This window comes from Aphelocoma coerulescens, chromosome 2 (genome assembly GCF_041296385.1).
Source record: "Aphelocoma coerulescens isolate FSJ_1873_10779 chromosome 2, UR_Acoe_1.0, whole genome shotgun sequence".
Taxonomy (NCBI): Eukaryota; Metazoa; Chordata; class Aves; order Passeriformes; family Corvidae; genus Aphelocoma; species Aphelocoma coerulescens.
Genome location: NC_091015.1, coordinates 157752379 through 157779483, shown reverse-complemented (window position 1 = coordinate 157779483; position 27105 = coordinate 157752379).

Here is a 27105-nt window from a genome sequence, read left to right as displayed (position 1 = left end):
TAGGTCAAGGCTTTGACTGAATCTTAGCCCAAGATCCTCAGCTATGGTCCAGAACGGAAAGCTTTCACCAGAGACTTCTCTGTGCAGTCTACCCCTTCCTTTGGCAGCCTCCTGCAGCCACAATCCAACTGAATTTTTATTCAGGACAAAACTAAAAGGTGTACAGTGATCAAAACAATAGACACAGAGAAATGCACCCAAGAGTAAGATGACCAAAGCAAAACAGATTAAATACCAGCACATGTGAGTGGTAGCTGAGAAGAATAATTGTGGATAACAGCAATAAGGCAGTGTCCTAACAGCTGTTCTCAATTCCATGCTTTTCAGCCTATTTTTCTTTTAATAGGTGACATTCCCTGTCATGCCCCTCACAACTTTATTGCTGTTTGTACAGTGTAGCTTCCATGCCCAAAGGCTATATGCCTGACAGAGGAATGTATGTAAATAAGATTTTCCCTGTATTCCCCTGGAGGAGGCAGTGCATCTTCCACTTAGAAATGTGACAGTTCGGAAAACTTACCAGCAACACTGGTGGGCTTTGGGGCCAAAATGGTAGCGATCGAGTGGAGGACACTGAGACACAATACGTATGACCCAAAAATCTTTTGAGTTGCGGCTGTCTCCCTGCATGGGCTGGGTACAAATCCCAGGCTCGTGGGAGAGAGGCAGATTGTAAAGTCATTTGGTGCCCTCTAACGGCTAGGATGCTTTTAACCAAAATGTTCTGATGAACGCACTTCAACCCCAAAACGGTCACCGTCATTGCTGACAAGCTCAGTTCAACTGGCATGGCCCTATTTTCAAGCATTAGTTGGTTCTCTTGACTGATGGGATCACTCTCTCACACTAGATAATTTATGTTATTTATCATCTGGGCTTTGAAGAAGAAACATCTTGTGAATTCAAATAAGTGAGATCCTACTAAGCTTTTTGAGGACTGTGAAGACACAGCCACCCTCTCAGCCCTGCCACACGAGGAATGATGTCTGTTTGCCCTGTCTGAGCTGCCAGAAAACTCTGCTGGTGGGGATATGCATGCTTCATCTGCAGTTACCAAAATAAGCACTGAGCAGTGCATAACACGTGCATGCCTTTTGTGCAGATGAATTTTATGAACTACAGAGTATATTTCTTAAAGATTCAGAATTTAGTGGAGTAAAATGAGCAGTTCAGCATTCCCTGTAATGTGAATAAATCATTCACCTTCTGGAGTCAGATCATGGGTGTTAACCTGAAAGAAGAACATGACTAATCACTGATCAGGCCACATTGTCTGGGAAAAATGGAAAACTATTTATAAATGGAAAATTATTTATAAATTTAGGCTTTTCCTTTTATTGCTGCTCTCTCACTCCAAGCTGGTGGTGCTGTCACCAAAAATTATCTAAGCCCTATCAGAGTATCCTGAGAGTTTTTGTAAGATACATGCCCACGGAGCAATGCAGGAAGCTGCAAGTTTCTGTGCACCTTGTGTGCACTGGCAGAATGGAAACTGACTGTCATTTGTTCACATGTTGGTTAAAATCAATGAGCCTTGGAAGATCTGTGGAAGAATCATAAGATGCAAAGTAGCTGAGTGATAACATAATGATGTAATTTAGCAAAGATAAATCTAAAGTAATGAACATAAACAAAACCAAACACAACTCTATCTAGATAGAGTGATAGCCTCTAAATCAGATTTTACCACTGAGAAAAGTGATCTTGTAGTAATTGTTCATGCAGCAACTCTGATAAAGGCAAATTGAATCACTGAAAAAACGAGAAGATTAAACAAAACATCATCATGACATTATGTTCAAATTCTTTCGTGTGTCTAAAGCTGTCTGTCTCTGGTAGTCTCTGCTCAGCAACTGACAGTAGAAGTAGAAAGCATGCAGGGAAGCATGGCAGAGATGATCAGCAACATAGAGTAGCTTCCATACAAGAAACAATTGAAGAGTCAAAGACACACAAAATCATGGAAAATGTGGAGAGACCAGTTGAGAGAGACCATGTGCTAGCTTTCACAGCCCAGGAAATTGAGGGACCAACTGCTTTTTAGCCACAGGTTTAAAAGCAAAAAGTGATCATTTATCTCATATGCCCCACCTCCATTAAATATTGTAACTAATTCCCACAGGATTTTGGGGGAGGTATAAAGATGAGCTGGTCTCATGCCTTAGGAGTGGATTCATCAAGAACTGCAGGATCATGATAGATCTTGCGTTCAGGGATTTCCTATCATCCATGGTGGAAGCTGGAAGGAGGAAGAGAGAAATTGTTCATAGAGGCAAGGGAAAGGAAAGGTAGTCAGAAGTTTGACTTAGAGACCTACAGCTCTGCAGGTCTTACAGATTTTGTCTGCTTTGTACTGCTGAATGTGAGAAAAAGAGCATGTGAGAGAGTGACCCATGGCTGAAGCAATAATGAAGGTCTGTGTCCCCCGTGGCTCAATCAGGTATTTAACTCTTTTCTGAAAATCATGAGACAGAGAAAAAGCAGATGCATGTGTGATGTTTATTTTGGCATTTACCAATAATATAAAAGCTTGGCATTGTTCAAAATGTTCTATGTTGAAACCCTTCCCTAGAATATTCAAGTACTGATAAAAAACAGTTTAAAGCTAGGAGATGTCATTTCTTCTCATCTGGCACCCAAAGACTGCTTTTTCTTCCCAGCTGCCCTTGAATTTTGTCTACTGATTTCTCTTCAGAATCTGTCTCCTAGAAAGACCATCAATTTGGATACGAGGGTATTAAGGTTTGGTAGATCCACTGTTCTCTTCAGCTCATTCCAACAGCAAATCTCAATGTTAAAAACAGTTAGCTAATTATCATTTGAATTCCTCTTGTTTTTTCACTCAACCATGAATTCCTACTATGCCTTCTTCTACAGAATAAAATTCCAAACCTAGTGCTTTTCTCTCTGGAGAGCTGATCACACACTAACCATGTCTCTTGCTGTGGTATTTGCAGTACATGGACAGAAGTTCTGTGCAGTGCAAGGTTGCTCTCATCCTCTTGCCTCTGCACTAGTTTATGTGTTCCCCTGACTGAACCCTTTAGAAGCATGCTCTGTCAGGAGTCTCAACCTCCTTTTGGATAAACTAAGGAAAGAAAACTCTTCAAGTTCTTGAGTCTGTCAAGAAAAGCATCATTCTTCAGACTTCAAATAACATTTATGGTTGCTTCCTACCTCACAACATTCTTTAAAACCCTGACAAATTAAATGATTTCAGGATCCCTGTAGCAACAGAAAAGGCACCAGAGGAAAAATGCTTCTACTCCCTCTCCAAAATTTTTGTACTGTACAATTACACCAGGACTTCATGCCTTATTTCTTGCCCAATACCCCTTCTTTCTTCCCCATTTTTTTTCCAGAGAGCTGGCTGTGGAGGATACAGATCCAGTTTGGCAACTCTTACCCAAACAGCCTGGTCCTAAATGCCACAACTACTGTGAAAACACAATTACTCCACAGTAGTTCATCAGATTCGTAACTTCCCCAAAAAATCAATATACGGGCTGGAAAGTATCCCAGAAGAAAGATTAATTTTCAATAGACTGAGTCTTGGTATGCTTCCATGGGATTCACATTTAACCTCTGACCCAGCTGAAGGCTGTGAAGGGGCCAGGCACAAAAGCAGTATTCTAGTTCCTGGCCCATATAATGTATATCCCAAATGAATATCCGGTATCTGCAGGCACCATAAATTACAATTCAGAGAGTTGGAGGGAGGCTCTTGGTGTCACAAAGTGAGACGCCGAGCCAGGGGTTAGCCTGGAGGTCCGGCTGCGTCTCGCTGAGAGGCAACTTGGTGCCCAACAGCTCTAGGGGACGAGCTCCTCTCCATAAGGAGTTAGCCCCAAGCTCTGATGACAGGCACATCAGCAGAGGCAAAGAAGCAGGAGGGGGTCCTTCGTATAGGTTCCACAAGCTCATTTTATTCCAGGAGCAGGCAAAGGATCCAGGGACAAAGAACCAGGATAACAAGAGGGTCCAAGGGTTTATACTTTGTTTGAGAATAGGGCAGAGTTGAGGGGAACAGCCAATGAGGAAAAGCAGAGGGCAACCAATAGGAGTAACATGTAGGAGGGGTCCACAGCAGGGAGCCAATGGGGGTGTTGAGGAGGGGAGAACTTTCTAGAACTCATACATAAGCAAACAGGGAATTTACATATTCAGTACCTGAGACATTAAACAGAGAGGAAAAATGTGAACCAACCAACCAACATCAAGTAGTCAAATTAGGAGTGCAAAGGCTTGTGGGCACTCGCCACAACTAGGAGCGGCCACACACCAGTGCCTTGCCCCCAAGGCTCATGATGCTGTGTGTCGATGGTTGTGGCTACAGCCACGTGCACAGCAACAACAAAGTGGAGTAAAGTGGAGTATTGGGATCAACAAAGGAACACCCTCCCAAGAGGGTCACTTCAGTGAAAACACAACTAAAGTGGTGGTGTCTTTCAGAGAGTTTTCTGTCCGTGGGTAAGCAGTTTGGTTACATTGTGCTACTGCTGCTAAGAGAAAGATTGTAAGCTTTAGAGCTGAGAAAATCTTCGTTATGGTTCCATACCCTTAGGCATGTGAAAACCATGTGCTTCAGCTCCTTTCAGGATTAAACTGATAAAGATGAGAAGAAAATACATTCTGGAGCAATGAGCTATTAAAAGACCAGATAAATAATTTAAGCAGAGGCATTTTTTTGGTGTGCTTGCATTTATTCTGGAGAATGGTTATCTATTTCCTCCTTGCTGTTACACACCTGCACAAATGGTTAGTACTTCAGAAGGTAAAAAAAAATATCCCTGAATAGCTTCCCTGAATGTCAAAATGCTTTTCCTTCAGGGTCTCTGCTTAGAGTCTGGTATACAATGCTCAGTCTGAAATTCAGCAATAGCTGCCTTTGCTTGCAGCCACATCTGGATCCACCATATACAAGTACCAAACCAAAACCAAAGAATCACAGAGTTACTTAGGTTGGAAAAGACCTCCAAGATCATCGAGTCCAACCTTTGACTGATCATCACTTTGTCAACTAGACCATGACACTAAGTGCCACATCCAGTCATTTGTTGAACACCTCCACGGATGGTGTCCTGGCTCTGGCCAGGACAGGGTTCATTTTTGCAGTAGACAGAAGGGGCATGGCCAGAGGCTGTTCTACACCACCCCATGTCATGCACGGGGTCCCTTTTGGTGGGGTGGTGGTGAAGCCTGGGGTCAGGGTAGCACTGGGCTCCGCAGGGTGAGCACTTTTGTGTGAATCATTCATCTATCTTGTACACTGTTATGAATACTGTGCTGTTACTGTTTATTTTCTTATTTCATTTGCTGTGTCCAGTAAATTGTTTTAATCTCAACCTGTGATCTTTACCTTCTGTGCCTCCAGTTCTCTCCATCCTGCCTCAGAGAGAGCAAGAGGTGGGACTGTTTCAGTTGGAACACTAAATTGGGGAATACCATTCCTAAACCATGACAGATGGTGAGTCCACCATTTCCATGAATCCGTTCCACTGCTTAACAACCCTTTCTGGGAAGAAATTTCTGCTGATGTCCAGCCTGAACCTGCCCTGGTGCTGCTTGAGGCCATGTGTTCTTGTTGTGTTGCTTGTTACCTGGGAGAAGAAAGCAAGACTCACCTGGCTCAGCCTCCTTTCAGGGAGTTGTAGACAGCAATGAGGTCTCCCCTGAGCCTCCTTTTCCTCAGGCCAAACACCCCCAGCTCCCTCATACAATTTGTGCTCCAGACCCTTCCCCAGCTCCATTGCCCTTCTCTGGACACACTCCAGCACCTCAGTGTCTTTCCTGCAGCAAGGGGCCTTGAAGCCAGGATTTGAGGTGCAGCCTCACCAGTGCTGAGTATTGGGGCACAATCACTTCCCTAAAAATGTATAGTATTTTACTAAGAGCCACATTCAGGAGTTCATTATAACTCACAATAAAGAAGAGTTTGGGTTTGTGAGAAGGTGAAGGATCAGACAAGGAACATGACAATTAAGGCCCAACCAGAGCAGTTCCCCAAAAACCAGAGTTATCTCATCCATCAATGCTGCAGAAAGTTACTAGCAAGACAGTTTCCTTTCTGGAAAGTCCTATTGATCTGAGCTGGGATGAAAACAATATGATGGCAAAAGCAGAATATGGAACGAGATTCTTCCCATTATTCAAACAAAAATCAGGGTGTGCAGCCTTCTGTACAATGACCTCCATGCTGCTTCAGAAAGGACCTACCTTTAAGGTGTTGCTTTGCACACAGTCCTAATGAAAGGGGAAAGATCCTGAACTCTCCCAGATATCCCACTGGAACCTCCCTTCCACAAAAAAAAACCAAAACCAAAACAAAAAATAAACAAACAAATAATAATAATAAAACCACAAACAAAAACCCCAAAACCAAAACAAACCAAACCAAACAAAAAAACTCTACAGGAAAGCTATAATAAAGCAGTGTTATCCTTTGCTGTACTCTGCAGTACTTTCCTCTAAAGAGCATACTAAAGAAAGCTTTCCAAAAAGCATAATTTCTGCCTTAAGAAAGATGGTCCCTGCTATTCCCAGCTGCAGGGACAATCACTTTATGTCTATTACATGCTCACATCAGAGCATGGTGGCCAAGAGCTGTCAGATGTTTGTCACCACAACAACCACATCTCCCTAGTTTTGAAACATCAGCTCCCGTTTTCCCAGCTATTCAAAGGCAGTTTGTTTTCCTGGCAATGACCACACGGTGGTGATGTATTACCATCAGTTCAACCTTCAGGCCTCGCTCCCGGCAACTCAATACTTTGTTAGAGGAGCTGGCAACTTAGAGCAGTGCTCTTTTACAAGGATGTTTGTAGAGTGAGCCCTCTAAGGCTGCTTTACCTCACAATTTATACTCGGTGTTTAATTGTTTCATTTATGGGGTTGTGTAGCTTTCCAGCCAAAAATATTGTAGAGTTTTTCTAAGAGCAGATGCATCTCTCAGCAGGTACATTCAAACGCAGCAGTATTCAAAGTTACTCATAGCAAGTTTAATTTATTTGTCCATCTGATTCAGCTACTAACCTGTTTCTTTTTCCTTGTTTTTGTTTGTTTGGTTAGCTGGTATGGGTTTTTGTTTGGATTTTGCAGGTTTGCTTTGGTTGGTTGTGTGGGGTTTTTTGTTTATATCCTTTGGTACTTCATCAACTTCCCAGAAATGAAAAAAAAAAAAGAAAAAAAAAAGAAAAAATAAAGTGCTTCTGCAAACTCCTTTAGAGTCAGGTAATGATGAAAGCTCTTTGTTTCAAATTTCTTCCTAAATGTCTTCCTCAACAAAGTTTTCCAGCCACCTTTCACCAAGGGCATGTGCTAAATGGAATGTGTACTGCATGGTCATTGTCCTTTCCATCCTATTCACACTATAGGCCTTAAATTAGCTACTGTATGTCCTTGGCTGCATGTAGACAGTGACAGCCTGATCTAATATGCAGTGAAGTCAATGAGAACCTTTTGGTTTTCCTTCACTTGGCCCTGAATCAAGTTCAAAGTTGTCAGATCTTCTGTGCTTGTACAAGGATGATTATTCTCCAATACAGATGTAGGTTACAAAAAAAATCCATTACAACTTTGTGCACAAAAGGAGCTATAAGTAACAAAGACAGCATGTCTCAAACCAACAGAGATATTAGCTCCAGCTTAATTGGTTTGAAACAAGGGCAGATCATCAACTGGGACAGGAGAACTGGTTTGGACTTAATAAAAAATGCATAATTTCCCACTCACAAATTTTACTGCAAACTCACACTGAAGTTTTAGATTCAAAGTTATTTTAGTGATCTTTTTGCTTGCATTTTTATGGGTCTTTCTGCTTTTAAATTTTGTCAAGGATCAGAGAAATACACACCACCACAGAAAGAGGGCTCTTTTTGCAAAGGGAGTGACCAAATACAGGAAATATAAGAAATGTCATAAAATACTGTATTCAAGTATATATTCTAGACCAAATGCACACAGGCTCTGACTGTTCATACAGGACACTCTAATAACATTTTACCCTCTTGACTGGAAAAATCCTTCTGTGCTTTGGAAGTGTAGTGTGTTTGGTATCACACCCCTCTGTTGGTGTAGACAGGTCTCAGTATGCCTATCTTTGGAAACAGACATGTTAATCCACATCCACCTATTTCACATATTTATTAGATACTTGAAGTCCCCATGCAGCTTCTGCCCACCCAGGAAGAACTGAAATTCCCTGCCCTTTTTTGCTGCTGTATGTTTGTGGATCCATGCAAGTCCTCACAATACAACAAAGATGAATATTTCCTTCCTGTGACTGCCCCAACTTTAGACAGCTCCACTACTGTTTTCACACAACACTCACTGAATTAGGCCTCGCTGAAAGGCTGGCATGCAGGACTTTCTGCCCTGCAGATGAAATTTAATGTATTAGAGCTCCTATTGGGATCTGGGTTCTTCTCTTTTTGCTTTGGATGAGACCTTGAATCAAAATCTTAGAATCACGGTCATAGAAAGGTTTGGGTTGGAAGGGGCACTTAAACAACATCTAGTTTCACCTCCCCTGCAATGAGCAGGGACATCTTCAACTCAATCACATTCCTCAGAGTCCTGTCCAGCCTGGACTTGAGTGTTTCCAGGGATGGGGTACCTAGCACCTCTCTGGGCAATGTTCCACTGTTTCACTACCTACATCATATGATATGCCTTCCTTATATCTAGTCTAAATGTACCCTCTTTCAAGCCGTTGCACCTTGTTCTATCACAACAAGCCCTAACAACTCTGTCCCCATCTTGCTTACAAGATGCCTTTAAGTACTAAAAGGCTGCTATGTGGAGTCTTCTCCAACTTAGAGTTGAACAGCCCCAGCTCCCTCAGCCTTTCCTCACAGCCCTCTGATCATCTTCATGGCCCATCTCCAAACTCCCTCCATGTCTTTCATGCACCTAGAGCTGGATGCAGCACTCCAGGTGGGGGCTCACCAGAGCCAGGATCATCTCCCAGGAAAAGAGGGCCAGGATCATCTCCCTTGTCCTGCTGTCCATGGGGCTTTTGATGCAGCCCAGGTCCTGTTTGGCTTTCTGGGCTGCAAGAACACACTGCTGGCTCATGTCCAGCTTTTCTTCTACTGGTATTTCCAAGTCTTTCTTCACAGGCCTGCTCCTTCTTCACAGGGCTGCTCTCAATCCCTCCATCCTCCAGCCTGTATTGTACCAGGGGCTGGTCAGACCCACATGCAGGACCTTGCACTTGGCGTTGTCAAACCTCATGAGGTTCATGTGGGTCTCACTTCTTGAGCTTGTCCAAGTCCCTCTAATTGGCATTCCATCCCTCAGGTGTGTCAACCGCAGCCTCAGCGTGGTGTCACCTGCAAACTTCCTGAGGGTCTACTCGATTCCACAGTCTGTGTCATTGACAAAGATATTGAATAACACTGGCCCCAATATGGATCTTTGAGGGACACACTGGTCACTGATCTCTGCTTGGACATTGAGCCATTGACCGCTACCTCTGGATGTGACTCTCCAACCAATTCCTCATCCACCAAACATTCCACCCACCAAATCCCTCTCTCTCTAATTTAGAGAGAAGGATGTTGTGAGGCGCTGTGTCAGAGGCCTTACAGAAGTCCAGATAGATGCTTTTCTACTTCCAAGAGCAGATCCTGAACCTGGTCTATATGGCATTTGGAGAGTTCTTCACTATTTAAATTGCTTCTCGCATAAATTATATAAACACCAAGAAAATTACTGGAAATATTTCTAGAGCCTATGGTCAACGTTCTTAGTTGAAAAAGCAAAGAAGAAAGCTTAGACCTGTCTTTTCTCAAAATCCACAGCAAATGAAGCAAGTGAGTTATTGTTATGGTTTGGAAAGGAGATACCTCTTTAGAAACAGGAGTAGGTGTCTGATCCAGATCTATCAAGGATGCTAGAAGCTGAATGCTGCAGAACAGCTCAACTGACCCTCAAATTAGACAGAAAATGTAATTTATAAAGCAGAATATGGCAGGAATTAGATCAGTCACAAGGGTGGTGTCATAGGTTATCAAGCATAGTCCCGGAAGGGATGTCCTTGCAAAGGGGTGCTTACAGCTTCCTCTGGGACCTGATAGAACCTATCAGCTGGCCAGTTTGAATATGGACAATTCTTTAAGCCACTTAAAGTTGTGACCGCCTCTGTGATCCACACTTAAGAATAGACAAACTCCCCCCCCCAAGCTCTCTCTCGTTTCCGGTGCTGGGACAGGTGGCTGCAGGCCCCGTGCGGGGGCCAGCGGGCCCAGCCCAGGCCCTGCTTGGGCCAGGCCGGGCCGGGCCACGGCCATCCTGGAGCCATGGGCCTGTTCCAGCCATGGAACCCCCCCCACTGCCTTGCCGTGGGCGGCCAGAGAGGCTCGGAACCCCCCCCCCTCCACTGAGGCCGAGATTCAGCAAAGCGGCACCTCTGTCCGGCAGAGGCCAGTGACCAACTGCGATAAGCCACATTCCAGCTGCAAGGCCGAGGTGAGATTAACCCTGTTATTGCTGTGAAGAGCTGAAAACCTGAGGGAAGACAGAGAGGAGATGCTTAAAGCTGAAATTCTGTTGTGAAGCTATGATATGTCAGAGTATCCCGTTGTAATTTCATGAAGATATGGGGGGTGGAGTGTTCAACTCGTAAGCAATAGGCAGATGCTGCCGCAGCTGTAATTTCATGAGAAGTTTGGACAGAGTGAGATGAACCAGATGAACCAGATGAGAACTTTTGCTCCAAATGGGAAAGGAGAAAACTTCAGTTCCTAGAGATGCTCCCAGAGATAGTCCTAACGATGAAAATGAGGAAGACCCTTTGCTCCCAGGGAAGGAGAAGGGCCTCCATTTCTTTGTTTCTGAATGGCTCAACCTTAAAATTGTACCCCAAAAAACTTCAAGAGTGGACCCTCGAAAGCAGTTGTAGGAAAAGCTGCAAGTTGTGGGAAGGGACTCACATTGCGAGCAGAGAGACTCCTCTTCCTAAATGGACTGAACAATATTTGGAAGTGGGTGGCTGTCTTGTTGTGATAATGTTTTCATAGCACGAGCAAAAAGAGACTTCTCTTTCTAAATGGACTGAACAAGGTTATTATGGAAGTGGTAAACAGACTGAACATCTTAAGGGTTGTCTTTTTACCTTGTCAGTGGGAGAAGGGAGGAAGGTGGGGGGAGGAGGAGAGTTCTGAAGGTGGTATAATTTTTTTTTTTCTTTTCTTCTTTTAGGTCTGTTAATAAACTTCTTTATATTCTTTCAAGTTGGTGCCTACTTTGCATTTCTCCTAATTCTTATCTCACAGAAGATAAACAGTGATGAGTGTTTTGGCCCAGGCCACTACACTAAATTGGTGTTTCCGCCCGGTTACAAAACCCAACCTGCGACAGGTGGCTAAATTTTCTCTCCCTGATTTTTTGAAAACTGCTGGATTTTTTTTTGTTTTGTACTTAGAAGAATTAGGTGTTCCATCCTCTTAATGAGGATATTGTGTCCTCTCAGTGTTCTACGCTTGACCTTTCTTTGGTCATTATGTGACCACTGCAATGTTCAGAACATAAGGTTCTTCCAGTGCTTGTACTACACAGTCTAATGAAATCCCATAGTGCCTTAGTGACAATGGTTGCTTCAGGGACACAGAGACAGTCTCTCAGCTTTTTCACAAGTGACAGAAGGGCAATGTCTTACCTGGAATTACACAGTAAGATAAGCTGGGGTGAGACACCCACTTCTCTGCTTAGTATCCTTCGTAAACATGAGTTGAGACTGTGTTAACCAAAGCAGAGAGCTCAGAGCTCCTTACCTGCATAGCACCACCCAGCATGTCCTGTCCTTCTACACCTTCCCCTGGCACCACAGACAAACACCGTTCTCCAGTGGCTCATCCAGGAAGGACTCATTTCCTCTGCTTCCTCTCCTTGCTTCTGCAACATGGGAAGATTGAAGCACCCCTTTCATACCTTTAATTTTTTCTTGCTCCTCAATTGATCTGCTGATGTCTGCCCAAAGGAATATTTTGCTCCTTTCAGTTGTCACTGCCTATTGCATTTATTGGGGACTGGATGCCAAAGGTTCCGTGTTCTCTTACAGTGTGGGTGGAAGAAAATTGGAACCAGGTAAAGCCTGTGCTTTGATCCTGAATTAGCCAAAGACAATTGTCCCAAATCCCTTGACCCTTTGTGCTGGAGGCAACCCAGCTGGGAAATTGAATGAAAAGAACAATTTCACTGCAGATCCAACATAGCATCTGAGCTGAGCTCTCCTGGGCCAGTGAGTGGCTAAAAAATCTCATCTGAGCACAGGATCTGATTATAACCTGGGAAAGATGGTAGAATTAACAAAATTAGTTCTTTGTAAAAACACTTAGCTGAATCTAGGCTCAGAAACACCACTCTGTATGGGCAAAGCTCATCTTTTGTTTGCAATACTGGGGCCTGTTTGCTGGGCACCTCCAGAGATGTTAGTTAAAAATATAAATTGCTGCATATCGGTCAGACCTTTCCCTGAACTAACACCATGGCAGCTCCCTTTTTCTCTCTGGGAAGTATCCCAGACCTAGGAGTGCAGATCTGCACATGTGGAGGAATATTCACAGGGCTTTTCACTTGGCCAAAAGGAGCTTTCCTCTCACCTCTAGACCTGTCATGAGCAGGAAAAAAATACATCTGCTAAAAATGACTAGGTGGCCCCAGTTTGCTATATGTTATCATGTGGCCCAGAGCATTTTCTTCCAACTTCAAAACTTCAGCATCTCTGTTAAGCAAGACTGGTAAGCCACTAGTTCTGCTTAGGAGAAACTTTGAAGTGCAGCCATAGCAACCTCCCCTGATCTCAACTCATTTGAAATCCTCTTGGGCTAAACAGTTATGCCAGCCCCCTCCCTCAGCACATTCCTCAGCACTGATAACCAGGACTGGAAGGGATGCAGAGCAAGTTCCCAGAAGATACAAAACTGGGAGGAGCTGTTGACTCCCTCGAGGGCAGGGAGGCCCTGCAGAGAGACCTCGACAAGTCAGAGGACTGGGAAATCACCAACCATAAGAAGCTCAACAAGGGAAAGTGCTGGATTCTGCACCTGGGATGGGGCAACCCTGGATGTACGGACAGACCGGGGAATGAGACACTGGAAAGCAGTGCTGTGGAAAGGGACCTGGGGGTCCTGGTCTGTGGAAAGTTGAACACGAGTCGGCAGTGCCCTGGCAGCCAGGAGGGCCATCCCTGTCCTGGGGGGCATCAGGCAGAGCATCACTTGATGGACAAGGGAAGGGATTGTCCTGCTCTGTTCTGCACTGGGGCAGCCTCACCTCGAGTCCTGGGGGCAGTTTTGGGTGACAAAATATAGAACAGAAATGAAACCATTAGAGTGTCCAAAGGAGGGCAACAAAGATGGTGAAGAGCCTTGAGGGGAAGCTGTGTGAGGAGCAGCTGAGGTCACTTGGTCTGTTCAGCTTGCAGAAGAGAGTGAGGGAGACCTCATCACAGTCTACAACTTCCTCTTGAGGGGAAACTGAGGGGCAGACATTGATCTCTTCTCTGTGGTGACCAGTGACAGGACCTGAGGGAATGGCCTGAAGTTGTGTCAGGGAAGGTTTAACTTGAATATTAAAAAAAGATTCTTCACCCAGAGGGTGTCTGGGCACTGGAACAGGTTCTGCAGGGAAGTGGTCACAGCACCAAGCCTGAGAGAGCTCAAGAAGCATTTGGACAATGCTCTCAGGAACATGGTGTGAGTCTTGGGGATGGTCCTGAGCAGGAACAGGAGCTGGACTCAATGAGTCTTGTGGGTCCCTTCCAACTCAGCATATTCTGTGATTCTGTGATTCTGTGAAATTGCTTTCCACCAAGAGACACAGAGGGCAGAGTTCCTCTGACCAAATAGAGGTGTTTCCAGTGTCTTCAGTTAAAATTAGAGTCAAAGAGACTCAGGAACAACTAGATCAAAGGGAATCTTTAGTAAATCTTTATGTAAATCAAAGCCCACATGTTGTGTGGAGCTCACCTGGCCTAACATTCGGTGTCTCTGACACAAGTGTCTATCTCAGGTAATATCTGGTCTGTGGATGGTCAGTAGAGATTTAGCCAGTACAGTCAACAGATATTTTGATGTGATTCATCCCCTCAAACATAGAATGTAGTTCACAGAGGTGAGTGGCATCATAAACACCACTGAGTCTGTGAATGGGGCCCCAGGGTGCCTTGCTCAGCTGTATGTACTCCATCAAGGCACTGCCAGAATATGTGAGATGCAGAAACTCACAAGACCACAAATTGTGCTGAGCTCTGGATTGCCATATTCATTCCTTTATACAGCTGTCAGTCAGGAATGATTGTAGCATATTTCAAACCACACAGGTGTGACAACCCTCCCTTTCGAATCTTAAGTGCTTCCTTCCCCTTAAAGGAGGGTCCTCACAACAGACCTACTTATTGAACAAATATAGCAGTGTTGAATAAACCTTTCCTGTGTGACTGCTGTAGCATCACTCAGAGGGGACCCTTTGCAATATCCAAGATGTAATTTTTTAAATGAAAATTAGAAATAAACAGTCACTACAGATTCTGTGGACCTTCTCTCCTATTCCTGTGGTGCTAACTTCTTTTTGACAATCTATCATGTGTTAACTGTAGTACCTGGAGAAAAGAGATTGACTTCAGCCCTAACACAGCCCCAGAGGAGCACCCTGTGTTTCTCTGCTGAGTCCCTGATTGCTCCCTGGTTGCTATTGAGTATGGGGGCTGTGGCTGAGCAAGTGGTGATTTCCCTTTAACATCCTGCTGGAAGAACTCCTGCAAGTCCAGACGTTAGACCATCTAATAGAAGTAATAAAGCTGATACCAGGTACATTTATTTTAACTATACAATAAGGCACAATGTTAAAACTGCAAAGTGCAAGACTGGTTTTCTGCAATATGTAATATTTCTTGCATTTTTTTACAGTAACCAGAAAGGCATAAACATGTCAGAGTAACTACCCAGGATGCAGAAATATTCCTTGCAGAGTCACATAAGGAAAGGCAGGCACCATTCTTTAAAACCAAGCATGCACAATTAACTAGAAAAATATTGCCAATAAAAAGGGGAAAGATGGCCAGTGAGTATAATTAGATGGGATAGTTCAGGGTGTGGGTTTGGCAAGAAAATGACAACTAGAAGTAACAAAAGCACTTTCAAGACAACAGATGCTTGTAGCTGCAGTTTCACAGAATCTTGTATACAAATGGAGCTTCACAGAGGATTCATGGCTGAAGCTCATGGTGAGTGTCTGTCAGAGAAGAGTTGAGTGGGATCCCAGAATGGTCATAGGTTTGGTTTTCAATGGGAAAAGATCCAAAAGATATCACTGTTGTTATTTATCTCCAGTGAAGGGTCAGACTCAAAGGTGTTTAGGTGTCAAGGTTTCAAAACTGGGATGTAAAATCTAGCTTGACAAAGTTCCCCTCAATTCATTGACTAAGTATTTCTGAGCACCTGGCCTGAATTGATTTGAAAAAGGACAAAGGAAAGTACTATAGAGACACTGGGAATACAACATATATCATGAGGTCCACGTTTTGTGCATTACTCTTTACTCATGCACTGAAGAGCTGGCACAGCCACCCATGTCCCCTGACCCCTGTCCCACCTGAACCAACCCCCTGGTCATGACGTGCCCACCCCCATGAAACTCCTCTGAGGCAGAAGATCATCAACTGCTCCATTGGGATCTAAGATAAAAGTTAATATAGCCATATGGTGATGCCTTAGGTTTTAACTCATATTTTTCAAACCCTGTACTGCCTAGTGTGTAACTCTGAAGTTTCTTGTAGCCTGTTAATTTCTGCTCTCTCATGCTAGGTAGACATAGCAAAGCCTCTCCAGGCCTGCTCTCCAAGGATATTCAGACTGTCCTAGGCCCAAAATGTGTAAACCAAAAGGCTTTGAAAGGGGGGGCAAGCTGAGGGTAAATTACATCATTAAACTGAAGTGTTAACTGGAGAATTAACCCTGATATGCAAATGAAATAAACCTATAAAAGTGTGAAGAACTCGTGACCTGTCATCCATCTTGGGGTCCATCTTGGCAGTAGCCTCTGGCTCCCCAGGGGGTACCTTTGGAGGCCTTTCAAATAAATACCTACTTTTAATCCCTTACTCCTGTCTAATCTCTGTTTTTAAGTGGACTCTTAAGGCATTAATGGAAATGCTGTGTCAAAACAAGCACTGGACTGTGCTCCTTGCCTTTATTGAGATTCCTTTGTCACCAAGCTCTTCATCAGATCATTGCATTTAGGAATACAGATCATCTCTTGTCTCTATATTGCCACAATAACAAACAGCTCAAACTCAATGGGTTCAGCTCCAGAAAGTATCCATATGGGAACATTCAGTGAAATCCAAGGACTGTGTTGGAAACAGCTGGCAAATATACAGAACTGGAGGCAAGACTGCAAGCAGTACAGCAGTAGGCACCACAAATTCAGTATGGAGAGTGTCTTTTAAAATGTAAACATCCTCGGTGCTTTGCAGCAAGAAGCAATAAATGTTTTATAACATTTTAATTGAAAGCACATAAACGGAAATGATTTGAAAGAAACAATCCATGAGTGTATATTCAGTGTTAAAGAGACATAGAAGCAGATTTGTGTCAAATCCTATTTTGAATTATACATTGAATGGGTTGATCTCGAAAATCCTTGAATTACACAAAATTGGCCTGGAAGAGACCTCAAAGACTCATGTAGCCTAGTCCTCATGTCCCAGAGCACGACTGAAGAAGCTCAAAATTGTCTTTATCATTGTTTAAATCCTCCAGTGAGAACATCCTAGGGACTTCTCAGGCAGAATAAAAGCGCTGTTCTTCCATGGAGAAGCTCAAAAACTCGAAGGTCAATTCATAATATACCAAAAGGAAACTTAAATGTGTGAGGTACCTTCCCCAAATATCTTCCATCCTCATGCCTGCTTTTGCCATGTCAAGGGTGGGTTCAGAGTATCCTTACTGAGTATTCATTATCTGACAATTTTTCTTTGTCAGCACACTTGGCCACAAGGCTTGCATATGGTTCCAGATGAGGAAACCAAAACAAGAAAAGGTCTTTTTAGCTAGAGAGAAATGTGTCTTGTCTGTAAAGCTCAAAAAGTGCAGTAACATTCAAAGCCAGCTTTCATCCCTGGAGGAACCCTGCAGGGTACCCTGGAGAGGGGCAGGACAGATTAGGTCAGTCACAGGGGAGCAAATCCACTCTCACAACCAGAGAGAGGCTTTGCTGGAAAAAAGCCCAATGTATCATAACCTATGTTAAAAAAAAAGCCATGCAATTGTAAAAAGGTCTGATCTTAAGAAAACTGGTATAGGATAATCCGTGTTTTCTAATTTGACAGATTAGTAATGATTATATTATGCCAGAAAACAGAGCTGCACTACAATCAACTACTCTTTTATTATACAAAGTGCCCTCCTGTTTTATTTAAGTAATAAGGGATAATGACTCTATCTAGCAAACGTGCTGTGCTCTGTTCTGACTGTCAGGTCTAGTTGACTGTCTGCTTCTTGCCCTGCCCCCAGGGCAGTGCAGCAGAGCTCTCTCCTGTACTGGGCTGGATTGCAAGTTTTATTCCAGCCTGCTTAGTAACTGAATATAGATGAGTTTAATGTGAAAGCTCTGCTAGCGATTTCTGAAAATATGCATGTTTTGCTCTTTAAGCAAACTTGAGGGGTGAGAAGACACAAGCTTTACTATCTTTGCTATGGATACCTTTTCTGTGGACATCTTTACAAAGTACCTTCCTAAGCATTTTGATTGCAGGACTCCAGGAATACCAGAACAAGAGAAAATAGGAGTCACTGTACTGAGTCAAATCACCACTTTCCAGCAGTTTCCAGCCTGTGTAAGGGGTCAAGAGGGTTCTTAGGGAAACATTTTAATCGTGAGGGCAAACATGCTACCTCCCCAAACATTTTATTACCTGCCAACAGTTATCAGGACAAAATCATGAAAGAGCAGTCACATCTTTATGTCCAGTAGACCTTAATGGATTTTTCTTCCTTAAACTCATTCTGTTCCTCTCTGATTTGGTAGTCAGTTCTTGAACCCACAACAACCTGTGGTGTGGTGCTCCACAGCTCAGGCATGCAATATCCAAAGAGCCCTCTCTTTCTGTGCACTTTGAACTCATCATTTTCTAGCTGCACTCAGTGCCCACTGATCCTATTCTTGGAAGAGACAGGGAATGATAATTACCTATGTACCCACTTCTGGCCACTCATGGTTCTATAGACCTCTATCATATATCCCCTCAATAGTCCCTGAGGTGTCCTAATCAGTTTAATTGTTCCTTGCAGAGAAGTTGTTCCATACCTTTATTATCCTTGTTGCCTTTTCCTGAACCTTTCGCAATCTTGTTATAACTCCCCTGAGACACAGGGAGCAGGAACATGCACCAACATGTGGTATTTATATAGACACACTGTGCTGGTTTTGGCTGGACTAGAATTAATTTTCCCTGTAGTACGTGGCATGAGGCTGTGTTTGGGATTTGTGCTGGAAACAGTATTGATAACACAGAGATGTTTTAGTTGATAGTGGGCAGTGCTGACACAGAGTCAAGGCCTTTTCTGCTCCTCAGCCCACCAGCAAGGAGGCTGGTGGTGCACAAGGAGCTGGGAAGGGACACAGCCAGGACAGCTGACCCCAACTGACCCCAGGGACATCGCACATCATACGGCGTCATGCTCAGCATATAAAGCTGGGGATAGAAGAAGAAGGGGGAGGAAATTCAGGGTGATGGCATTTGTCTTCCCACGTCACTGTTAGACGTGATGGAGCCCTGCTTTCCTGGGGGTGGCTGAACACCTGCCTGCCCATGGGACGTTGTAAATGAATTCCTTGTTTATCTCTACTGACACATGTGGCTTTTGCTTTACCTGTTAAGTTGTCTTTATCTCAACCCAAGATTTTTCTTACTTTTGCTCTTCTGACTGTCTTCCCCATTCCACCAGGGAGGAGTGAGTGAGCAGCTGAGCTGCTGTCTGGGGTTAAACCATGACACATACACATCTACTCTGTTCATCAGCCCTTTCCAAAAACTCCTAGACTAGATTTGTTTTTCCAAGTGTGTGATGACTGACAAAAAGTTTATTAAGATAGTATCTTTGTAAACAAGATACCCAGGGATAATGTTCCTGAGTGGTAAAATCATAAAAGCTCATCTCGCATTCAGAAAGTTTGGGACCATTTTTATGCATTTGTATTATTTGTTCACACTGAATTTATCTGCCATAATATTGCTAGGGCAATACCTTTTGCAGTTCCTCAGAGCTGGACTTTGTTTCTGTTATCTTAACTTTGTCCTTCTTTCCTAGATCATTGATAAATATGTTGGGCAGAATGGGCCACAGCAATCTTCTTGTAGAACTCCACTCTATGATGACAAATAATCATTTATTTCTGTCTTCTATTTCCTGTCTTTTATCTAATTCTTTGTCGGAGAGCTTATGCTGAAATTCTTGTGCCTGTATGAGCATTTTAGAGATTATGTCAGCCAGAAGAGTTGATTTACGTCACTGGTTTCTACCTGATATTAATTTTAAGTGAAGACAGATCCCAGCATTAGCTCTCAGAGGTTACAATCTGAATATGATAGTCTGGCAGATAACATGTGAGCACTACCCCAAGATAAGATCTTCTTTTCAACACCATCCTCCTCTCCATCTTCTTCCCATCTTTGGAAAAATCATGGTATCATGGACTAACTTAGGCTGGAAGAGGCCTCAGGGGGCCACATGCCCTACTCAAAACAGGCTTTGATGCTTGGTCAGGTTATCAAGGCTTTGTCTACTCAAGCTTTCCATATCTCTAAGAATGCAGAAACCACATATATTGAACCACATTATACATGAGGAGAGAACTGGCATACAGTTAACTGCAGCATATGTATTTGGGGTTCCTCTAACATGACACAGTTATGTTTTCCTTTGGCTTTCGGTGGTGATGTATTTCTCCCATCTCACCTTTACTGTTGAACTGGTGCTTTGTACAATGTGTATTAGGACAATGTTGGTGGGACTTGGTTACCTAAATATAGATATGTGCAATCTGAGATGCCTTAGTGTATTCCTTTCAGCTTCTAACCCAGGCTGCTGAAAAACACAGGTGGCTGCTTTATCTTATGTTATATTGGTGAGTGCCCAGATGTGTCTTAGACACAAAGGGCCCATCAAATAGCACTGATGTTTGTGTTTAGTCAACTAGGTCATTTTAGCACAGTATTTTCCCCTCTCCCCTTTATATTTGTTAGATTCAGTCTAGGCAAAATCCATTTAGGTTTGGCTCTTCATCTGAAGGGAAGAATGTTCAATCACAGCTCTCCCCTCACAGCGTCACTACTATCAGTAGATGAAGGCCAAAGTTAAATGTTTTCTTCCTCGTGGTAGAAGAGAACAGCTTTTCCACTGCACTGTACCTGTGCATGCCACTCTCTTTTGCACCATAAAACAATGCTTGAAGTGATGGGGAGTAAGCAAAGCGTAGTTCCTAGGGTGGTGGGGCTGGCTCAGGGAGAGCTGAGAACCTCCTTGTCCTCTTGCTACACAGAAGCATCCTCAACATGCATCTCAAGTCCAAGTCTTAGATACAAATAATGTTATAATAAGAAAAACTACAGGGAGCTCCTCCCCTTGCTTATGGGTTATTTTACTCGAAAGTTACAGATGAAACGGGAAATGGGAAACTCATGGACCACAAAGCAAACTGATAATATAAAATGAGCTGGTGGATCCAAAGCATTTCTTTTTGTATTCTTCAGTAAAAAAAATTTCATTGACATCTTCTGCCCATGCTGTAAGCACAAGCAAGTGTTGCCTTTTACTTTATTTGGGACAATCTCTTTGAAACTCCGTTCACTTTACAAAAAACAAATCCTGCTTCAAATGATATGTTAAATGAAGCCTGAGTGCTGTGGAAAGGGTTGTATTGGCTTCTGAGGAACAGGGAAACTATTTTGTATAGAATGGATTTAATTACACAGAAGTTTGCATTTACCAGTGTGAGTTGATCTGTGAAACAGTGAAAGAGGGGAGTGTGAATCTCTGTCTTGTTCCATTAGGGTAATATTAATAGAAACTAACTTAGAAATTTCAGCCCTTTGACTAACTTAACTAGCTGAACAGGGTATTCCTCCCCATTTCTCTCTGCCACTACATGAAAGGAGGTTGTAGCAAGGTGGGGGTTAGTCTCTTATGTCCTCAAATTCTGCCAGGAGAGATTTAGATTAGATGTTAGGAAAAATTTCTTCACTGAAAAGGTTGTCAAGCATTGGAATATGCTGCCCAGGGAAGTGGTAGAGTCATCATCCCTAGAAATATTCAAAAATCATGTAGGTGTGGTGCTTAGGGATATGGTTTAGTAGTGGATCTGAGAGTGTCAGCTTAATGTTTTGACTCTATGATCTTAAAGGTCTTTTCCAACCCTAAAGATTCTACAGTTCTCACAGGTCACATAATCCCTTTCAAAAAGTAGTTGAACTACTTCTTAAAACTGTTTTTCTGTTCTCTTCCCATATGAAGAGAACACTTCGATTTTCCACCATTAATTTATTCACAACCAGCCTTTGTCCATTGTTTTCATGGCAGTGTTGTCCTGAAGGCCAAGCAGCTCCCATCTTCTTCCTGGTGCTTGCCTTCATGTTGTGTGTGCATTCAGAAACTGATCCCGTCCGCCTTCCCTGGTGCCTGCAGAGCACTCAGAGTGCTCTGTCTCCACAGTCCTTTTTCTGTCCTTTTCCAGGCTGTGTTCATCTTTTCTGATGAAGGATGACTGGCTTTTACTGTCACAGTGTCCAAATCCCTTGGAATGTGCAGTGTTCTTAGAAGACAAGCAAATGCTTAAATCAATGGAAAAACAGGCAAAGGACAACCAGACATGATGGTTGCCATGCTGGAAAATGTTACCACCCTGGCAGCAAAGAGGTGATCTCTGACAGCATGTGTGTTCCTTGTCCCTTCTAACGCCAAGCTGGTTCACTGCGGTGGCTGCAGAAACTAAGCTTTATCCCAAGTTTATTTCCCATTATAATTCACTGTATTCATGGACAAGGTTTTTCTCTGCAACTTAGCTGGCATGGCAGTGATTTTCAGTTCAGGGACCGACTGGGATTTCCCTTTGCTCATTCAGTGAAGAAATACTCTTAGATTTCCAAGAGACTGCTTTGCAGAAGAAGCAGCCCACCTACATGAGGATGGATAGCTGTAGATACAAAAAATGCTGCTAGCAAGGATTTTCTTGCTATTTTCTAATTCCGTGAGAGACTTTTCTCTCATGGAGAAGAGGTAGCAGGGAATGTAAACAACCAAACCACCTGCAACCTTGAAAAGTCTTGTTTATGGTATAATAGAAAAGTATTTTGACAAGGGATGTTTCAGGATTTTAGCCAATCACCCCCAAGGGGTGGCTGATCCTTTGTCCAATTAGACTATGAAGAAAAAGTCTGTAAAAGAGTTTGTAAAATAATTAAACAAATCAATCTTGCTGCACAATTCCTGCCTGCTGGATCTTCTCTCCTCCTCCTCCCTATGGCTGCGGGACACGGTGATATACCCTAGGGCCCAGGCCTGAGGTAATAGATAGCCAAGATCTATCTGCAATATCTAATCCTGTTCTTAATCTCAGCAGGAGCCTACACTTTGGAGAAAAAGCAACAAGTATAAACCTATGAAATTACTGACAAAGCAGGGGCATTAATGTGGAGAAGCCTGACACTGAGATTTGTTAGGCTCTGGAACTGTTTCCCAAGGTTAATGATAAAAACACCATCCATCATTTAGGTCTTCTAAAACTAGTCAAAGTACTAGAAAAAAATGCACTTTCAGAAAACAATGTTCTATTATCAGGAAGATGGACTGGATGACCTGATAAATCTTTTCTACCTCTGATCTTTTGTTCTACTAAAAGCATCGAAAGGCTTTTTTTATTTTTTTTTCCCCAGGAGTAGATCTGCCAAATATGGCTGGTTGGGAGGTAGAATAGGTAGAATTTTATTCTGGACAATTCTGAAGTGACGCTTTTATATCGGATCCCTTTTAGAGATTTTTTTTTCAGTCTCCCTTAATATTCCCAGTTGTAAATATTTGAAATTGTCTTCAAAATTCTGACATGTTCTGTTAGCCCCTCACCAGAAGACCAGTAGTTTTGCTGACAAATGACAAGATTTAGTTTTATACAATACCTGCTCATCTATCCTTATCAGTACAATGGACAAAGACACCCATCAATGATAATGGCTGGTAGGGAATCAGTGTAGAGATAATTTCATGGTATTCTGGTCAGTTCCTGGTTTTAAGCTCCTGTACAAAAGACTATCAGTGCAACAGATTTAATCCCCATTTGTACCTACATCAAAGACAAAGCAAGACCTTGCCGTGATAGTCATCAGCCAGCTCTGAAAACTGTCCCAAGCACGATGAGTAGACCTGACCCAGCATAAGACTGGTTTCTAGCAAAGGCTTTTAGGTGATTAACTATTAAAGGCAGCAGGCAGAAAAATGGTTTCAGAAGAGGAAAAATAAAATGCTAGGTCCCTCTCTTGTCATGAACCTTTGCCTTAAGTATAATTCTGAGAATGGTTTGGAATAATTCACTCCCAGGTGCCTTTACAGTAACATGATGGGACTTAACAGTTCCATCTGTAATATGTAAGAGAAAATTTTCTCCTTGCCGCAGAATTGTAGGGGTGGCTCAAGAATCCTGAAGAAAGGATAATGTTTTCCATTTAGTACTTTAGACTTTTTTGAGTAATTTTGATAGATGTCCATTATATTGTTCTGTTATTTCTAAAATGAAATCTAGGAATCTAAGTGGTTATTTTCAAAGTGATAGCAGTCTTTAACATAAAAGGCATCAAGAACCAGACAGGGCTGAAGTACAGCTGTGTACACTGTGACTTTTTTCATTTGGGATAAAAGATTTCCCCATGTATACAGCTGTGTTTACAGATTTGCTTCTATAAAAAACGTGAAACAAGCTAACAGTGAGACATCATCTTTGCCTGGATTGGCAGAGCTAAATCCTGATTTACACAGCTGGCATCCTTTTACTCAGCAAACTACCCACAGTAGCATCTCCCCAGCCTACTTGTCAGATGCTTTTTCCCTAAGCATCCTTGTTTTTCTCTTTCCTACACTTTGTAAGAATTTACCTAATACTAAGTGCCACAAATCCAAGTGTTCCTTCTTAACTACCACATGGGAAGAGGAACTTCTTTAGAGTAATTTTATTGTCTGCCAATAACTTACCATAACATGGTCCTCACAGGTTTTCTTAGTGGCTCTGAAGCTCTCTTATATCCTGTCATAACCCTGGCTCTGCAGAAAAGAAAAGTCTCTTCCCAGATCCCCTGCAGATTCCAGATCCTCTTCCTCTTTTCCAAAAAGCTAAGCAAGGTGACTACAAGGAAACACATCTTCCAGAAAAGAGCCACCTGAACACACATCATACATAGCACAGTGGAGCTCAGGCTTAGTGGCTATGTGCCCATAACCAGACAGGTATCATCAGCAAATATCTCTTCCAGCTTCCACAGCAGACAGTGAAGGGCTATAAATGCCATCACTATTATCCCTGCTGGAAGTACCTCTGTGTTGTGTTGCTTGGTCCACAAATTAACTAGGCTGACAAGAAGACTGGGGAGCCTGAGATAGCAGTTCCATGATAAGGAGGATGATTCAGTGGCTGTGATGGTTTAATGAGTTGCCAGGACAACTTTGGGAAAAAATGTTTCTTCTTCCACCAGCCAGCCAAATAAGCCAGTATGTTGGTTTTGCACAGCCTGGTTTTTGGTAGCAGGTGGAGAGCCACAGAGGTGGCTTCTGTGAGAAGCTGCTAGAAGCTTCCACTGTGTCCAGCAGACCCAATCCCTGATGGCTCTGAAGATGGACGTGCTGCTGGCCAAGGCTGGGGCAATCAGAAATGGTGGTAACGCCTCTGTGTTAACATATTTAACAATAAATCAAAACAAAGGCAGTGGGGCAGTTTTAATTCCAGCTAGAGAAGAGGGGGAAGTGAGAACATGTGAGGGAAACAACCTGGCGGCACCAAGGTCAGTGGAGAAGGAGGGGCAGGAGGTGCTCCAGGCACCGGAGCCGAGGTGCCTCTGCAGGCCGTGGTGAAGCAGCTGTGCCCCTGCAGCCCATGGGTCCGTGGGGGATGCAGAGATCCACCCACAGCCCATGGGGATCCACGGGGGATGCAGAGATCCACCCACAGCCCCTGGGGATCCACGGGGGATGCAGAGATCCACCCACAGCCCCTGGGGGAGGTGCCCATGCTGGAGCAGGTGGATGCCAGGAGGAGGCTGTGATCCGGGAGACCTGGTGCAGAGAGAGGGCCCTGCTCCCAGGCTGGAGCAGCCTGGCCTTGGAGCACTGCACCTGTGGAAGGGTTCCGCAGCAGTTTTGGGAGGACTGTGTGCCCGTGGGGGCAATTCACATTGCAGCAGGTTTGGCAGGACTGCTGCTTGTGAGTGGACCCACGCTGGGGAAGTTCACAGAGAACTGTGTCCCATGGGAGGGACCCCACGGTCTCACAGGGGAAGGACTCCTCTCCCGGAGCAGCAGAAGAAAACCTCGGGTGACGAACTGATCAAAACCCCCACACTTTGTCTCCTTGTGCTGTTGGTGGGAAGGAGGGAGGGGTTGGGGAAAAAAGGTGTTTTAAGGGCTTAATTTACTTCTTTTTATCCTCCTCGGATTTTGTTAGTGATAAAATCACTTTGTATCTCTAAGATGAGCCTGTTCTGCCCTTGGAGTGTTTCTTTCCTGTCCTTATCTCAACTCATGAAGCCTTCATTAAATTTTTCTCTCCTCTGGCCAGCTGTAACAGGAGGATGAGTGAGCAGCTTTCATGGGTGCCTGGCGTTCGGCCAGTGTCAAACCACGACAGCCAATTTTGGCACAGCCCCCAGGCAGGCACAAGGGAGGGACAGAGGCAGCATTTTCTGATGCTGGCATTCCCCAACAAGATCCTTCTGTTGTTCCTAAGGTCATTATTTCTTCAGCCTGAGCCCTCTGCTGAAGAAATCCACTCATGTTCTGCTTGTGCCCGTTGTACAGTTAACAGAAAGTGAATCATGGGGCAGAGTTTCCCTGCATCTGGCTGGTAACAGGATGGCTTATTTCTCTGAGGATCAGGAATGAATGAAAGCCTGGAGTACCCAAGCTGAGACACTCCAATACGCAGTGAATCATTAACAGCAGCTACTACACCTTGGAAAGGCAGTATCCAGCCCCGTGCCAGGCTCAATGTTGCAGCAGTGACAGGACCAGGAGAAATAGCTTTTTACATCTCTGAAGACAGAGCTGTAAAGCAGTGAGATGCTTTTACTGTGACAGGGACACACTACCAGACCACTCATAAGGGTAAGTCACACCTCCATAATTTCTTGGGGTGTTTTGAGAAGGCTGAGAAGGGAATGTGTGAAGAAGAGGTTGGGAGCTCATCATGATCAGTCGCCAGTGTTCCAAAGGGCTGTTTTGAAACTCTTGGTAGTTGCAGCTCCACAGTGAAGAACGAGCATCAGGGCTCAGGGCTTAGGGCTCAAGGCTTAGGGCAATGGTGAGGACTTGAGTCCAGATTTCACCAAATAACAGATTTCTCCATTGTAATGGAGATTAAGAGGAAAATGTGACACAACCTCTCATGTCATGTTGATGGGTTGGATTCCCTCTTCTGAGGGAATTTTGGCCAGTACAACATGATGGCTGCATTCCTGCCAAAGATGAGACTGGAGCTGCTGATACTGCAGCAGAAGCGTCTGTGCTTCATACAGATGTCTCTGGCCATCCTGTAGACCAGTGAGATTTGCAAATTAGCCCCATGGCAAGTTTTTCAACAATGGGGGCTGTTCCAGCTGCTTTCTCTGGCAGATCCCTGACAAGAGCAACAAAGCCAAAAACCTCTTCACTCACACAAATCTTTTTCTGCCCCTTTTAGCAAAATCAGTGAAAGCAGTAGTATCAGAACTCCTTTTTTTAAGAAAAGATTTGTCGCCCAAACACTGGAAATGCACATTTATCTATACTTATTTTAGCTCTGTTTTACTTCTCAGCGTCAAACCCTACCATCTCTCTTCAGTTTCTAAACACTGTGCTCCAGAGCTGACAC